Below are 16656 nucleotides of genomic sequence, written 5' to 3'. Positions count from 1 at the left end.
TACATTCCTGTGTCGCTCAAATCTTATGACCATCAAGGAAGAGGGCTCCCAACCTAAGTTTGACGACAATTTTATAAAAACAATTTTACAAGACTTGCTTGAGTTATTCGAGGATAAAGATACAGTAATACATAACTAGCAATCTTATTTTTAATAAGAGTAGCTAAAATAATATTTTCTCTTAAGATATCTTATAAACTTATTAGCAATAACTATGGCATCCCTATTGATCTCTCAAAACGGTACTTAAAACTTTTTTCTTTGCTATTAGAGTTTTTGCTAAAGTCCAAAGTAAATAATGAGTAAAATATAAGCTTTTATGGCGGGCCTATTACTCAATTAATTTTTTTTTTATCCAAAATAAATGTAAAATTTTAATTAGTTATAAGATTAGCGATATATGCTGACCTCCAAGAGGCTCTTTATAAAAAAAATATTTATACTGAAAGTTATATTTATTTATTAAATTTCATTATAGCATTATATTTTATTGCGAATATTTTACCTTCAAATATACAGAATTTTGCATTTATTTATAAAACAACTGGAGAATAACTCTTCTGGTTCTCGTAACTTTACTATTCGTTACGTTGTTGGTGGAGAACTCCTAGAAAATTCTCAAGTTCATATAGCTTTGGTGGAATCTTTAGAACTTGATGGTATTTTTTTACAGTTTAAAAATTCTTTTTAAAAAATGTAAGTTTGTAAAAATCTCATAATAATATTAAAACGTTATAATTATTTTATAAAATAGTATAAATTTATTTACTAATTTTAATTGATTTTATTGACTTCATAATAGAAAAGCTCAAAACATTTCAAACTGTTGGATTTTGCCACGTTTATAGCGTTCAGCCCTTAAAATTTTCAGTAATTTTCTTTTTGCCATAATTAAGTTTCTTTAAAAAAACCGTTGAAAAAATTACTTAATACAGGAAGACATCTCTTTTGCCTTCAAAATAAACAACGAGAATCTTTTAAGGTTCATTGTGAGCTTTAAATTTTTATAATAAATTTTTGTAGATTTCTTAATAGCGTAACTCTTGTGCTAATTTTAAATTATTCTAATTGATGTAAAAATAGAAAAATCTGCTGTTGAATTAAATAGAATTTTCTCTCAATATATATTCAATTATAAAAATTTAGTCTACATTGAATTTTTATATCTTAATTTTCTGACATGTTTTTTACTTAATAAGAGATATATATTTATTATGCATAATAATTATTTTTTCTGCCAATTTTTAAGACTAAACTTTTTAATAACGCACGTGTAGTTTATTTTATATATTATTATATATAAATTACTTTTATCAACTATACACAAACTTCTTAACTTGAACTTTTTATTAAATTTTGAAATAAATTTTTATTTAAGGGTATCTCCAGTGTCATGCGACTTTCTTCCGGTTTGTATATATATTTTTTTCTTAATAAACTTTTTAATATTAGAATTTTTTATTAAATATAAGAGTTTTAAAAATTATTTTAAAACTTTAAAAAAATAAAAATAGAAAGCAACATTTTTATTATAATTTATAATAAAAACTTTTCAATAAAAATGATTAAAAGAACTGAGAACATTTAAGTTTTTTGATTATTTTAATATTTAACTTTTATATATTAATAATATATGAAAAGGCTTATAATAAAATATATATTTTTTAATTTTGAATCTTATTATTGATAACTTTTTGTACTCTTTTTACTTTAGTATTTGTAACTTTTGGCACTTTTTTATTTTACTTTAATACATAAAATTCTTAGAAAAATTTATTTTTAAATTTTACTATATTAAATAAAAATATAATTTTAATATAGTAACTTTATATATTACTATAATATTATAATTTTGGTTATAATAATTATATATAAATTTACTTAAATACTTTAAAGTTCTATTATAATATTTGTTAATTATATTAATTTACGAAAAAATAGTAATAATGCTTATTTATAATGGATATTAACTTTTATTTTCTTTTATATTACTTTATATATGAAAAGGATATTCGTAAATATAATATTAATAATAAAGATATTAAAATGCTAATATTAAAGAAAATCCCTTTCTTTTAATAGTCTTCATATTATTATATTAACATATTAATAAGATAATAATCGATAATAAAAAATTTAATCTTTTAAAAAAGCTGCTGACATAAACTTTTAAAAAAATTATTAAAATTATTTCAATATATATTAATATACTTTAATATACTTATAATTATGTATATATAATTTTATTAAGAAGTTTAGAATAAGTTTAAGAATTCACTAGAAAAAATATAATAAGCTTCTAAAAAGTAAAAAAAAATGTTTTTTAATAAACTTTTAAATATTTTTAAAAATATATTTACGTACATTTGAAATAAGTGAATACTAAGCAATTTTTCAAACTATTGATTGGTTAATATTATTGTATTAGAAAAAAAAATTAGAAAATGAAGAAAGTTTATTTTTATAATATAACTATAAGTAAAATTTCTTAAAGTAGTAAAAAATTAAGTTTTTAAGAGTATTTTAATATACACCGCTTCTAACATTAAAATTTAAAGAAATAAATTTTTTTTGGGAAGTTAGTAATGAATAAAGTTTAACTGATAATAGATGTAATATTATAAATACCAAAAAAAGTAGCTTTCCGAGAAAATCTTATAAAGAAAACAAATTTATAAATATTCAAAATAATCTAAAGTAAAAATTCAATTAATAAAAATTAGAAAAAAATAATAAATAAAGGTTAAAGAAGTATTAATAATTATAAATTATAAATAAGAAAGTAAGAGGTATTATTCAAAAACTTATAAACTTTTAAGTAAAAAAAAAAGTTAGTAGTAAAATTTATAGAAAAAAATTACTTTATTATATAATAATTATACTTCTGCGCAGCAGCCACTACTAATGCTCTTTTAATTGAATAACTCAAATTAGGCCAATCGCAGTCCCTTACTTTTGTATAACCTTTCCAGATTTTTTTACTCACCATTCTCCATTTATATTTGCATAATTATTTATGAAGTTAAAAAATAGGTTTTAAGGCTTTCTTGTATCTTAAAGTTTTTTATAGTTTTCTGTAATAAAGTATATATGAAAAATTATAATAATTATTATCTTATAAGCATTTTTATGGTAATGAGATTTTTATTTATATTCCTTCATTTGTTATAACTTTCAGTATATATCAAAATAATTTACACTAGAAGTAATTCAAAAATTTATTATTTTGTGCTTATTACTATTATCTAAAGGCCTTTAAGAAAAATGAAACTTTGAAAAGTACTGAAGCGAGGACTCCTAGTGAGCTATTTGAAAAAAAGGAAAAATTATTAGATTTTTATATTTTAAGATAAAAAACTATATATATTTATGAATAATTATTAAAAGTTTGAAAAATAAATATTATAATAGTGCAGTTTTTAGATTTATATTATACTAAAGGCTATTATAAAAATAATAATAGTATTGATAACAAACTTACAGAATGTTCCGGATCAACAAGAGTCTTTATTGGTTGAAAAAGAAAACGGGACCACTAAGAGGTGAATAATAACGATTATCGAATATTTTTACTTTTTTTTAAAGTGATTAAATAATAGTGATAACTGTTTATATAAAAAACTTTTTTATTTATTATTGTTATAAATTTTTATAAAACTGTGGAAGAAATTTTTTAAACAACTGTTTATAATTAGAAAAAGTTTGTTTGATAACAAAAAGTCATTTGCGTAACAAAGTTTCGTTACTATATTAATTACTTTATAGTTATTATTATTATATTGAAATTCTATTTATAAAATTCGATTTAAATTGATACAAGAAAAGTTTTTATTCAAAATTTTCATATTTCTGTCAAACTTCTTTTTTTATAGTTTTCATACACTTTTTACACTAAACTTTTATAAATAAATAAAATTTTATTTTTTATATAGTTATTATTATTTTATACAACAGCGCTATAATTACTTTAAGGAAAGGTTATCTTAAAAAAGTATAACTTTTTTAAATTTCTCTTTTTTTTTTTATATTAAACTTTTATAATTTATTAGTAGTTTATAGTTTCCATATTATAAAAAAATTTCATTTTATTTATTGTTATTATTTATATAACGGCGTTTTAATTAATATTATAAAAGTTTATATATAAAAAAGTATAATTTTGCTAAGTTTCCTGGTTTTATAATTTTTTTTAACATTTTTTATTGAAATTTTATAAATTAATAAATATTTACAGTTATTACCATAAATAACAGCGTTATAGGTTATAAGATAAGTTTATTATCTAAAAAAAAGTACGATCATATAATCTTTTTATATTAAAATTTTATATATAGATAACTGTTAACTTTATTTTTAATTACAATTATTATAGAGCATTTTTAGATAAAATTTATTAATTTAATTTTCTCAGATGTAGAAAAGCGTTAAAATAATTTAAAGTTTTTTCTCAAGTTTTTTTTTACTGTTCTTTTATAGCTTTTCTTATTTTTTTTTGAGCAGCATTTTTATAAATTTTTTATAACTTTTATGTGTAAGAAAAATTAATAATATATAATAAAATTATAATTAAAGGAATTGTAATAGTTTTGTTTTATATCTTTTTTAATCAGTTTTCTTATCATTATTAATATATAAAACATTTTTTTAGGTTTATTATTAATTATAAAACTCCTTATTTATAATAAAAAAAAGTTATTTTCATAATTATTTATTTTTTAAATTTATTTCTATAATACGTTTTGTTAAACTTTTTTAAGTTTATTATTTGAAAGTGGCCCTTTTTTTTTGGTTTCACTTTTGTATCCATAAAAGTTTACTATTGTTTTTAGCTTATTACTTGTATATAATATTTATTATTAAGTAGAGTTTTAGGACCTACAAAGAAGAAGGAGGATAAGCGTAGTCTTATGGAAAGTTCTATTAATTCTGGTATAGTAATAAGTTATAACTATAATAATAACTCCCTTTTAATTTTAATTATTAATTTCATTTGAAGAAATAAAATCCATTTGCTTTAATAATTTAAATTATTAAATATAAAAATTATTTTTAACTTTTTTAAATAATAATTAATATAATGAGTTGCTTAACAAATATTAATAAATTGTATATGTTACTATTTTTTATCCCTAATATTTCTACTTGATAAAAGTGAGCGTTTCAAAAAATAACTTATATATATAGGAAGCAGTAATTATTTAGAAATTATTAAAAAAATTAATTCGATTGGTGACGAAGAAAGCGACGAGGATAATAATATTAATAATGAAATAAGTATTAATAGTGATAGTAAACAAATTAATAATAATATGATATACAAAAGCAAAAGTGAGATAAATAATAAATGTAAAGAAATAGATAATAATAATGAAATTAGTAACACCAATGATGGAATAAATAATTATAAGCATCCTAGTAAAAAAAGTTTCGAAAAAAATCAAACCGAGACTGATCCACCTCCTTCGGTTGACTTGAATAAAAAGTTTTCATTGGCTCAAAAGGAGATTGTTCACCGAACTGTCAGCTCGGATGGTTATTTGGGTCCTTTTTATATATTTTGCACCCATTTAAATATATTTGCGATCTTTTCAGCTAAATTTTTTTTTCATCAACGTTTTCAATCATTTTTTTCTATTTTTCATTTATAAAAGTAACAATAATAAATAAATAATAATATTTAAAGCGCATTAATTATAATGTAATATTATAATAAAAAGTTTGATATAGTAAACTAAAATTATACATTTTATTAGATTATTATAATTTTAATTGATGTAATTTTTCTTTGTTTGTTATTATTTTAATTATATTTTATTAGAATTGAATTTATGAAATTTTTTATTTTAAATTTATAATCTCTATCATCATTTTTCTATAATTTACTGATTCATAAATTATTATCTTATTTTTAAGAAAATTTATGTTTTTATTTTTTCTTACGATATTTTTCTAATAATAACTTTTAAATTATAAAAAATAATATTTATTATTATTACTTTATTATAATAATTTTACAAAAAATATAATTTGTATGCAAGTTAGTAGCAAAGTTACGTCAGTATTTACTATTTCAAAGTTAATAAAAATAATTTTTTTTTATTTTAAAAGAAAATTTATTTTTTTATATTTTGTCTAGAAAAAAGTTTTGCTTATATAATTTTATGAAAGTCAGTTTAAAAGTTTATTGATTATTTTTTTTATCTTATTTCTATACTTTATTATAAAATATTATAAAAATTATACATTAATTTTAATACATAAAACTTTTATGCTACTATTTTTAATAAACTTTTTATCAAAAATAAATTTTATTTAATTTACTTTATGTTTTTTTTATTTAAATCTTTTTTAAATTATTCTTCGTATAAAAATGAAACCTCTTTCTACCTCTAATTAAATTGAATAATTTTTTTTATTATATAAAAGTTACTGAGAAAATTCTTGTAGATGACGAAAATCCCAATCTTGCCAGTAAATTTTTATTATTGACTTTATTCAGTTTATATATATATTTTTTATTTTTATAGTTAAAAAATATAGTTAATTATTCTATAAAGTTGGATGTACAAAAATATTTAATTATTTATAAAAAAATTATTATTAAAAAAACATTCATTTGTTGATAAATTTAAATTATTAAAAAAAGTTCTTAATAAACTTTCGGTAATTTTGAAATTATTGCAGCTTAAAAGTTTATATTACTTATAAGTATATAATAATAAACTTTACTATATTTAATATTACTATTTGCCTATATTTTTTGAAGTTATTATAAATTTATATACAAGAAATTATCTAAGAATTTATAAAAATAATTTATTTCTTTTTTATCTTTTATAAACCTTTAAAAATTTAGTTTAACCTCAAAATTAAAATTTTAAACCAAAAAATTTATAAATTTTAAATTATTTTTTTATTTTTTTATTAAAAAATCTACTTAGAATTTCTTTTTAAAAATTACAGAGATCAAAATAATTGAAACATTAGAATTATAAAAACTTAGTAAAATTAAGACTTTAGATTTTATAAAATAAGGAAAAAAATTTTAAAAAAGTCTCGAACCTTTAATAAAGTTGGATATTTTTTTTAAATTCTTGGAAAATTTGTTTAATCTCAATTTTACAATTTATAAAATTTAAATATTTTTTATATTTGTTTATAAAAAGTTGTTTAGAATTACTTTTTAAAAGTTATAGGAATAAAATAAAATTATTTAAAATTAAAACTAACTTTAATGCAAAAAAAGGATAAAATCCTTTAAAATTCTCAAAACTTGAAATAAGTTGAATTTTGAAAATTTTCGCTTTTTTTTCGTTTAAAATCTTCGGAAATTTTGTTTAATCTCAATTTTATATTATAAAACCAGAAAATTAATAAAATTTTATTTATTTTTTAATTTACGTATATAAAAAAGATGCTCAAAATTACTTTTTTAAAAATTAAATGAAAATCATTGAAAAACAAAGTTATAATAACATAGTAAAATTAAGGCTTCAGATTTAATAATAAAAAAAGGATTAAATTTTATTAAAAAAATTCGAAACGAATTATGTGAATTTTTTCTCTTTTTAAAGAATTTATTTATTTAAAAAAATTTAAATATAATTTTGGACTTTGGAGCTTTTTAAAAATGCTTTTAAAATTAAAATTAAAAATCATTTTTACTCATTAAAAAGTTTGTTGTTATAAATCTTTTATTAAATACTTTTTATATATTTATTAAAAAAAGGGAGTGAGGATATTGTATTTGCAGCTCCGAAACAAAAATATCAACAGTTAGCAGAAAATTTCAAGAGAAAAAAATCGAAAGGCAACCAAAAAACCCTGAATTGTTTTTTTGGCAAAAGTTGAAATTTTATATATTTAATAAGTTTTCTGAAGCCATTAAAATTTTAATTTCGTTTTATTTTTTATTATAAATTAAAAGAAAAATAAATGGCAGTATAAATTTTTTTAATTATATTATTGTACTGAATATTGATTATTTATGCAGTAAAGTTTTAAAATTTTAAATAGATGATATAAATCGAGATTTTTAATTCGAGCTAACTATATCTTACTTCCCAATCGTTGGAAGTTAGCAGAAGTTGTTTTTCCAAATTAAAAAACCAGGAAACTCTATTGGAGACTATAGCCCATTAGTTAACTATCCTGTATTGGCAAAGTAGCGGAGACTGTGATACTCAAAAGATTAAAAAACTTAACGAAAGAAAAGAACATTATCCCAGAGTGTCAATTTGTTTTCCTTGAAAAACACTCCACATCTCAACAGATTCTAAAACCTTCAGGATGTGTTACTTAAATATTTAAACGATCGAAAATATACCACAATAGTATTTTTTTTAGACATTGTGCAAGGTTTCGATAAAGATTGACACAGAGGAATTGTCTGCAAAATGACTAAGTTTAACTTCCATAGGTCCTTAGCCCAGATGACAAAAAATTACGTATTACATAGAAAATTCACAGTCCGTATAGGAGCGGTTAATTCCTCAAGGATCACTTTAATCACCGCTTATAATTCGCGATTTATATGGCAGACATCCCCAGATCAATTACCTTATCACTAGCCCTATATGCGGGACAGCTATATTCTGCGGCTCTAAATCGAGGGCGCTGGCTATTAAATGCTTACAACTTTATTTGTACATTCTGGAAACCTAGTTTACTAACTGGAAGATAACGATTAACGCTTCTAAGAGTGCAGCAATGATAGTTCAAGAAGAAGAGTTAATATTTGAAAGTGCCAAACTCGAAATATATTAAAAACTGTTATTCCATGGAGCTCTTGTGCTAAGTACTTAGGAGTTATTATAGATCATAAATTAACTGGGACCTCTCATGTTGAGTTCGCCCTGAGAAAAATGAACGCTGCTGAGAATGTCCTATACATACTATGTAGGTGCAGCAAACTCTATCTTAAACAAAAGCTGCTTTATATGAATCCATTATTCGCTCAATTATGGTGTTTGCTTCCGTTTGTTAGTCCTACTCTGAGCGTCATATAAATAAACTGCAGATTTTTCAAACAAACTCCTCAGGATGATCACTGACGCCCCCTGGTTCATGCGTAATGCTCAGTTACATTCTGAATGCCAAATGAAAACAATAAAGACTTTGTTCTTACAAAATGGGCCCAAATGCTATAAAGGATAAAGTGAACATACAAACAGTTTATTAGCCACTGCTGTCAGTTATAACGCAGACCAGTATAACAGGTATGAAAGACCTAATTACATTTTAAGATCGCTTCCTTTGCGCCCCGATTTACCACCCTAATTATTTGTCGTTTGCTCATTTATAGTATAATTTAATTTACACTTTATTATTATTATTTAATAATAAATAATTTATATGTAAAAGTGACAGGATACATATAAACTACTATTTCAATATGCTTAATCGACTTAAGTATTATTATAATTTCTTTTAATACTTATGAGAAAAACAGCGTATTATAGTATATTTATATATTATCACTTAAATTATTTTATTATTATTATTTACTGATCTTATTTACTTATTTTATTATTCTTGATAATAAAGTCGGTTTTTTTTTGTTGGGTTGTTGCTGTGGACCTCTTTCTTCTTATAACTTGCCCAAGGGCTGCCACGCAAACACTGAAGATAAAGACTCTTCGAGGGAGACTGAATCCTTCTTTACTTCTCTTATAGTTTAAAAGGGAATAAGGATTAAGCAGCAGAGATGTGCTATGCATATCGACTGTAGTATGTCAGTAAAAAAATTAAATAAAAAAAATTTAAGGACGTTTGCTTCTTAGAGAACGCACATTTAGCTGCTTTTCGGTTGCTGTACGAAATAATGATTCTATAGCTCAGAACATAGAAAAGATATTGGGACGTTGTATTATATATAGGATCAACTATTTTCTTTGAATGGTAAGAGGAGGGATATGTCATTATTGAGGTATCCGTGGTGCGGTATATAATATAGTAGGGTAATAAGAACGACAGTTCGTTTGTCCCTACTTCATAAGCTTTTGAGGATTATAAGCTGTTAGCTCAGAGGCCCTTACTATCAATATACTTTGAACCTTAGAGTGATTTTTATTATACCTTTAGTGGTCCCTATAATAAGCTAAATACACGTCCTTCATAATTTGTTCGGCTTGAAAGAGTAAGTTAAATAAGCTAATCTTTTGCGAGCAGCAATTGTCGCTAATTATATATTACTTTGTTTTCTCAAAGGTTTAAGTCTTTTAAAGTATGTATTGGGCTCGCGGTTAGTTGTTTTTTTCCGTTGGTTTCAAGCTTTTGGTTTCAACGGGTGGCGAAAATTGAATCAATGTTGTCAATAAGCTCCTTCAAACTTACACATATGTTGTCTTCATGTCAGATGTAATTTAATGACTTGTCTTTCTCTTGTTTTCCTCCTCTCATAAGTCCTTGTAGTTATCCTTTTAGATTGTGTTTTCACCCTCGATTTCGCTGTTTTAAAAATAGTTTGGTGATCAGAGTTTTTGACTTATTTTATTTTGTCGTTGGTTTTTATTTTCTTTCGTTAGATAATAAGTTGTGTCTCACAAAGTATGCCTTCTTCGAAGGAGACTATTATTTAAGAAGCTATTCTTCCTTGATAACTATTCTAAGGTAATAAAACAATCCACTATACGCTGAGAAAATAGTAAAGTTTTACATGAGGCGTTGTGCCCAATATTTTTTCAAATGCTTTTTGCTCGGCTCCGACCTTATGTACTCCCAATCGTACATAACAATAGCCTGAGTAGTAAAATGTTTGGGCATTAGGTAGGTTATACCGTCTGGTCCACAGCCTTTTTGGTTTTTAACGAGTTGATCATATTTTTAATCCTTAACAACTTGTAAAATAAAGATTGTCTAAGTCATGCTTAGAGATCGCCTCATACCAAGGTCCCTCTTCTTGGGTCATAGTAAAACCCGGAAAACGAAGGTAAGTGTTGAGCAAAAACATTAGATTTTTTTTTTATCTCGGCAGTATATGCTACGCCATTTTCATGATATATAAGTGGTACGTTTAATAAATTGCGGTAAGGGTTGAGGGACCTTTCTACTTTCCGTAACGACAAGTCCGCAGGACTTAAATATTTTAGCTTTCTACCCAAAATTTGTTATTAAGTTTTGTCAATTCCTTCTTTAATAAATTATTAACTTTGTTGTAGGCTTTTTTGTGTGTTTATATATTCTGATTTAAGGCAGCGTCTTCTTTTAATCATCTGCACAATAGCGGGAGATATTAATAAGTCAAAAGATCTAGAAGTCTTATAAGTGGAACAGAATTGTAAGCACTTCGGATTGTTGATTCTAGATGATTGACCGCATCATCCATATCTGGCTCAGATGGCAAAAAAGTATATTTATTATGATTTTCGTCCAGTAATGCTTGAAAAATTGGCAGTGAGTTATTTTGATAGTATCTGAGCCTTCAAGAAGAACGGTATCTCCCCTCTCTATAAGAACTGGGCTAAGGTCGGAGGACAACTCGTGAATAGAATTAATAATTGCAGTGACATAAATTTTTTTGATAGTGCAAAGTCCAATACATCAGTGTTTCCCCATGGTGTTATGTGAGTTGGGTCATCTGGCCCTAGATTAAGGGTATCGGATAAATTAGCTCAGTTAGCTAAGGGCTCCCATTTCTATTCGAACAGCGACTGTGCCAATGGGGGTGCTTGCTAGTGAGATCTCCAGCCAACTAAACTGAGTTCGATAAGCTAAAAAATATATTCTGAGCCCTCATAAAATAACTTCTTGCTCGGGATAAGCTGATATCATTATTATGTCACCATTCTTCTGTAATTTGGTGCTTACCCCAATTACTTCTAGGTTCTGAAGGTTGCTTATACATAACTCCGTGTGTAGGATACCTTTCTTAACTAAAATTGCTATCCTTCCTTTTTTCGAGGTCATGCAACGCACCTATAACTGGTATAATAAGGTATTTAAAACTTATTACTTTCTTCAAGTGAGTTTCCAAAATAAGAATAATATCAATTTGTTAACAAGCAATAAGTAATTCAAACCTTTTTGTTTCTTAGGTGTTCGCACTCCAAGATAAAATCCTAATATTTTTTAGCTATATTCATTATTCCTTTCCGATGTTAAGTTTCTCGAAGAAGTCGCCTATTGATTTCGAAATTCGATTACTAATAGTCTCAGTTAGGGAGACTACTATATGATTAATTTTTAATCATCCAAGCTAGCAAAAGTTGAAGGTTTTCCTATCACAACTCGACATATTGCGAGCGTATCTCATTTCTGGTTCTACAGAACTATCTCTCATATTTTCCTTATTATCAGTTCTCCTAACTTCCTAAGAGGAGAGTTTTTAGGATGAAAGATGCATCACCTGTAGTTTGCAGTGTAATCGCCATTACAGTTTGCACATCTTGGCTTTTCATCTTTTTCTTTAGGACATAACTTCGTGGCATGATCTTCACCGCATTTAGCACATTTGTAGCCAGAGGAACAGGATTTTCGGTATGTCGGAATAATTGGCATCTAAATCATTAGCCAACCCTTCACTATTCTTTATAGGTTCCGCAAAGACTGTAATGTAGCCTATATTTCTTATGTTATATATACTTTTTTCAGATTAAAGTATTTAATAAAGAGCAAAGTCAGTGGGGTTCGAAGCTCGTCATAACGTCGCATTCTTATGACCACAATAGGATGGAACACTTTAATTTTCAGCTCTTATTTAATATACTCGGCGTCTAGCTCAGTAAAGAGGACATGCAAGACCACTTTCATCACTTTTTCAGGAGATCACTGAGAAGTATTCAAGACCATTGGCGACAAGTAGGGATGTAAGTTTTCTAAAGTCATTTTCGGAAGGAACCATAACTTTGATGCCATGTTCGGCACCTTTTGCGGTGTTAATAGATATGTTGTTAGCTTTAAATTGTGAGGATAAAAATTACTGATTTATTATAAAGAATAATGGGGGGATTCGAAGTTTTTTATAATCACAATTAATATTGCCCTTAGTATTCCTGTTATTATTACTATTTTTGCTGTTAATATTACTATATTTATTCCTGTTACTGTTACTATGCTGATATTACTACTATTCCCAGATCATTACTATTACTGTTATTATTATTACTACTAGTACCAATATTATTACTGTTATTAATATTATCACTATTATTGTTATTAACATTGTTAGTATACTTGTATTACTATGTAAGGTACTAATTGAATTATTAGTCTTGTTTTCTTACTTTGAGTTATATTCATGCTTAAACTTTTAAGATAACCCATCGGTACGGTTTGAGCTTACGATATGTCCTTTATTAACAGTACCATGGTCAGTATATTATAAGAGAAGGGAAAGTATTTCCCGTTCTAAAGCTAGTTGCTCTCCTTTTGGTTTTTTAGGAGGCTCCACCTGCGAAAAATTCTTTTTATTCTCAGTTCCGCAATAAGTTTGTTTATAAATCTTTGATAGTAGCTAGCAAATTAGCTACCATATCCTGGGAGCAGTCTTTCTCCATAACTCAAAAAAAAAAAACCTTTGAAACGTTTGTATGCGAACAGCACAGGCATATATATATCCTGTGCAGTAATAAAGATTTAAATAATAAGGTAAAATCGTAGTAAAAAGTAGAGGTTTTTTTTGAATAAACAACCGGAATTCTTGAAACACTTAACGTTTTTACAATATCATTAAGTTTATGTTTAAATTTTTTCAGGCTAGTCTCCATTAAAGCATTGAAAGGATCCCTATTCTTTGCACACCTATATTCAATACAGTTATCCACCGTCTTCGAACGCGCCCTAGCCGATTGCGTCCGTTGGACTTAAAAAATAACGGTAATAGCTCCTCTTTCTTCCCACGAGTTTACGACGCTATTAAACTAGTGTGACACATTTTCTCCCTCATCCTATCCAAAATTCAAAAGTTGCCCAGTTAAAAATTATCTTTACCAATATTAATTAATTTCGGTGACAATTTTTTAATTATAAATAAAAATTTTTTTACTTGTCAAAACAAAGTAGTTCTAAAACTGGCCAATGTTCTATACCAGCTTATCTCTCTCTATTTTAGCTAAGTATGCACTATGCCGAACTTTAAATAATTTCAATCGCATTAACCTTTTAATCGTACGCCACTTTTATCTTATGAGCTTCCTTTCCCGCTCTGAACTGCTCCTAGCCCTGCTCAGCTCTTCTAGGCTCAAAGCAGCTTCTTATAATTTCCGTCTTCCTCTTTTACACTTTCTAATTCACTCTACCGGTTTTTTATTACACTCGAGATATCTGGCTCTTCCTTAGCTATTATATTAAGAATTAGCTTACACCGAAAACATTGGGTTGCATTTAAATCAGTAAGTGAACTCTAATAATTCCACTCATTTCACGTTGTTATCAAAAACTAGTTTAAATTGCCCTCTCGACCATCTCATTAACTTTGACTCTGGTCCACTACAATTAGCTTTATCTCTGTATTGCAGCCCTCAGGAGTTTCACTACAACTTGATTAATAAAAATTGCCTCTCTGTCCATGGTAATTATTAACAGTATACGTTACTAAAATTTCAGCTATCCAATTTTAACCAAGTCAGTGTTCAATTTTAATTTTAGCTTGCCCACACAAATCTTAAGTGTCTATATAGAAAAATTAATATATTCTCAAACCCTTCTTTCGCCCTTGGCATGTCCATCGTACTCACTAAAACGACTTTTTACTGTCTCTTCGAGAAAATTTTAATTTGATCAAATGGCTTTTTTTAAAACGAACATACACGTTACAATTTGTAAGCGCACGATAAAATATCTTTTTGTCAGCTTTATTTCTAAGAAATTCAATCCGTTATTAACTGCTTGTATGATGCATACCTTATGCATTGGTGTTACTGTTTCCAAAGTCAGCTTGTAGTTCGCCATTATATCACGCTAGCTAGTCAAAATACCATTCGTGGGAACCCATTCCTTTTCGTACTGAACAAATTTGATAAAACGATCTTTCTATTACATTATTTCGACCCGAAAGAAACTTAAGCTGTTTGTTGCGATCTGTCTCACTATTTCCTTTTTAAAACAGGTCCTACGACTACTTAAATTAAAAAAGTCGACAAGTTTATCACTGAGTAGAGTCACAGCTAACGCTTCTACATCTGAAATACTGAAACGCTTTTAGGCTTTGTTAGGTTTCATGCTACCCCTTCCTTTTCCCCTTCCCCACATCGCTCGCTTCTGTTTGTAAAAATAACAGCGTTAAAAAATGTTCGGATGGAGAAATCCACGTAGAGATAACTCTTTAAACACAATATTTTATTCCATGCACCTTTTTGCATCTTACATCACTCAAAATTAATATATTTCTCGGCATTTTTATAATGGTATTAATTACGCATCCTGCATACTGTATGAGCTCCAGTAGTTTAAAGCCTGTAAAAAAAGTAACTCTTTAAAAACACCTGAACTCTCCCTGCACACATCTTCACGCATCGATTTATAAGTTAAACTCTATTTTTAATAAAATTAAACATTTCACATTATATACATTGGAGAGTTTTAGTTATATCACTAAACTCATGTAGTGTTTGTATTCGATTCTGACACTCCACAAACACTCATCCACGTAGTTGGAGTGGGTTTAACACTATCGATAATGAAATACTACCTCTCATCTCTAGTCAACAACGGAGTTAAAATAGGCCAAATTGAGTTACTTTTGACCATCCAAACAATTGCCTTGGTCATGCACATTCTAGCCCTGTATTAACCATGTCCAAACTTTTTTGGTATTCAAAGGTGGTATTTACAGACCCAAAAAAAAGGACAGTCCACTGTTACCTTCTTCTTCTCAGCCGCATTTAGAAAGTACTCGGATCCATGTTTAGCTCTCTGGTGAAAAGCTTTTCGTGTTGTCTAATGTCGTAATTATCCTTTCACCTGGAGTTTTTTAAATTTTTAAAATCCCTCCGTTATCTCATTTGTTTCCAAGGCCTCTTTTCTAGTTCACTTTTCACAAACTTAAATCTGGTTTTACTGCTACCCTATGGCTATGCTTCCACTCATAATCGCTGCAAGATTTTAAGTGTTCGTATTCTCTCTAAATCACTTGCCCCTTAAAGGCAACCTTAGCTTTATTATTAAATTGGCGTGGTGTCCCCCTCGTGAGTTACCTTATGAAGTACAAGATCGAGTAATTGCGTATTTTATCGAAAAAGCCACACGTCTGCAAACCAATAGCTTTATACTGCCTATTATTTCTTCTACTGTAACGAAACCTGTTAAAGTTAAAGTTAACTCTGATAAACCACGTGATTATACCACGTGGTATACATACATTTTTATTATATTACATGGCGGTTTTAGATAAGATAGCATACGTGCTTATACCTCCTTGTTTCTAACTCTGTCTTACATTTTGTACATCTTGTATTTCTTCCCTTGAAGCTATAAATACCCTTCCTCTCCAGAGCAACACATTGATTTCCCCTAATTTTCTCCGTCAAACCTATTGTGACTACTTCATTAAGGTTTACATCAAGTTTCATCCTACCGAAAACTTACTATTTACTGACAACCACAACCGACGTTACGGCAACTGTTAGCGATCCTTACCACGAATTTGTTCACTGGTTTTAAGCTGTAAAAAAGGGTAATAATTTGTTTTTACTGCTCTCTATGCTAAAGACATCCCTC

At 26.4% G+C, this 16656-nt stretch overlaps 3 long non-coding RNA genes across 3 annotated transcripts; all 3 read left to right on the top strand.

Annotated features, from left to right (window-relative positions):
- Positions 1-596: 596 nt before the first annotated feature.
- Positions 597-3344, top strand: LOC135144104 (uncharacterized). Its single transcript, XR_010282972.1, has 5 exons — positions 597-659; positions 803-870; positions 936-982; positions 1379-1409; positions 3252-3344. It is a non-coding gene; the product is annotated as an uncharacterized LOC135144104 (long non-coding RNA).
- Positions 3345-3475: 131 nt separating this feature from the next.
- On the top strand, positions 3476-5250 carry LOC135144115 (uncharacterized). Its single transcript, XR_010282978.1, has 3 exons — positions 3476-3542; positions 4862-4929; positions 5185-5250. It is a non-coding gene; the product is annotated as an uncharacterized LOC135144115 (long non-coding RNA).
- A 144-nt stretch (positions 5251-5394) lies between these two features.
- LOC135144103 (uncharacterized) lies at positions 5395-7840 on the top strand. Its single transcript, XR_010282971.1, has 3 exons — positions 5395-5541; positions 6427-6471; positions 7730-7840. It is a non-coding gene; the product is annotated as an uncharacterized LOC135144103 (long non-coding RNA).
- Positions 7841-16656: the final 8816 nt, after the last annotated feature.

Source organism: Zophobas morio, unplaced genomic scaffold (assembly GCF_036711695.1).
Source record: "Zophobas morio isolate AGI-343-1 ecotype UQ-CSIRO unplaced genomic scaffold, CSIRO_AGI_Zmor_V1 ptg000083l, whole genome shotgun sequence".
Taxonomy (NCBI): domain Eukaryota; kingdom Metazoa; phylum Arthropoda; class Insecta; order Coleoptera; family Tenebrionidae; genus Zophobas; species Zophobas morio.
The sequence above is the reverse complement of the archived record's forward strand: the minus strand, read 5'-3'. Positions and strand labels throughout refer to the sequence as shown.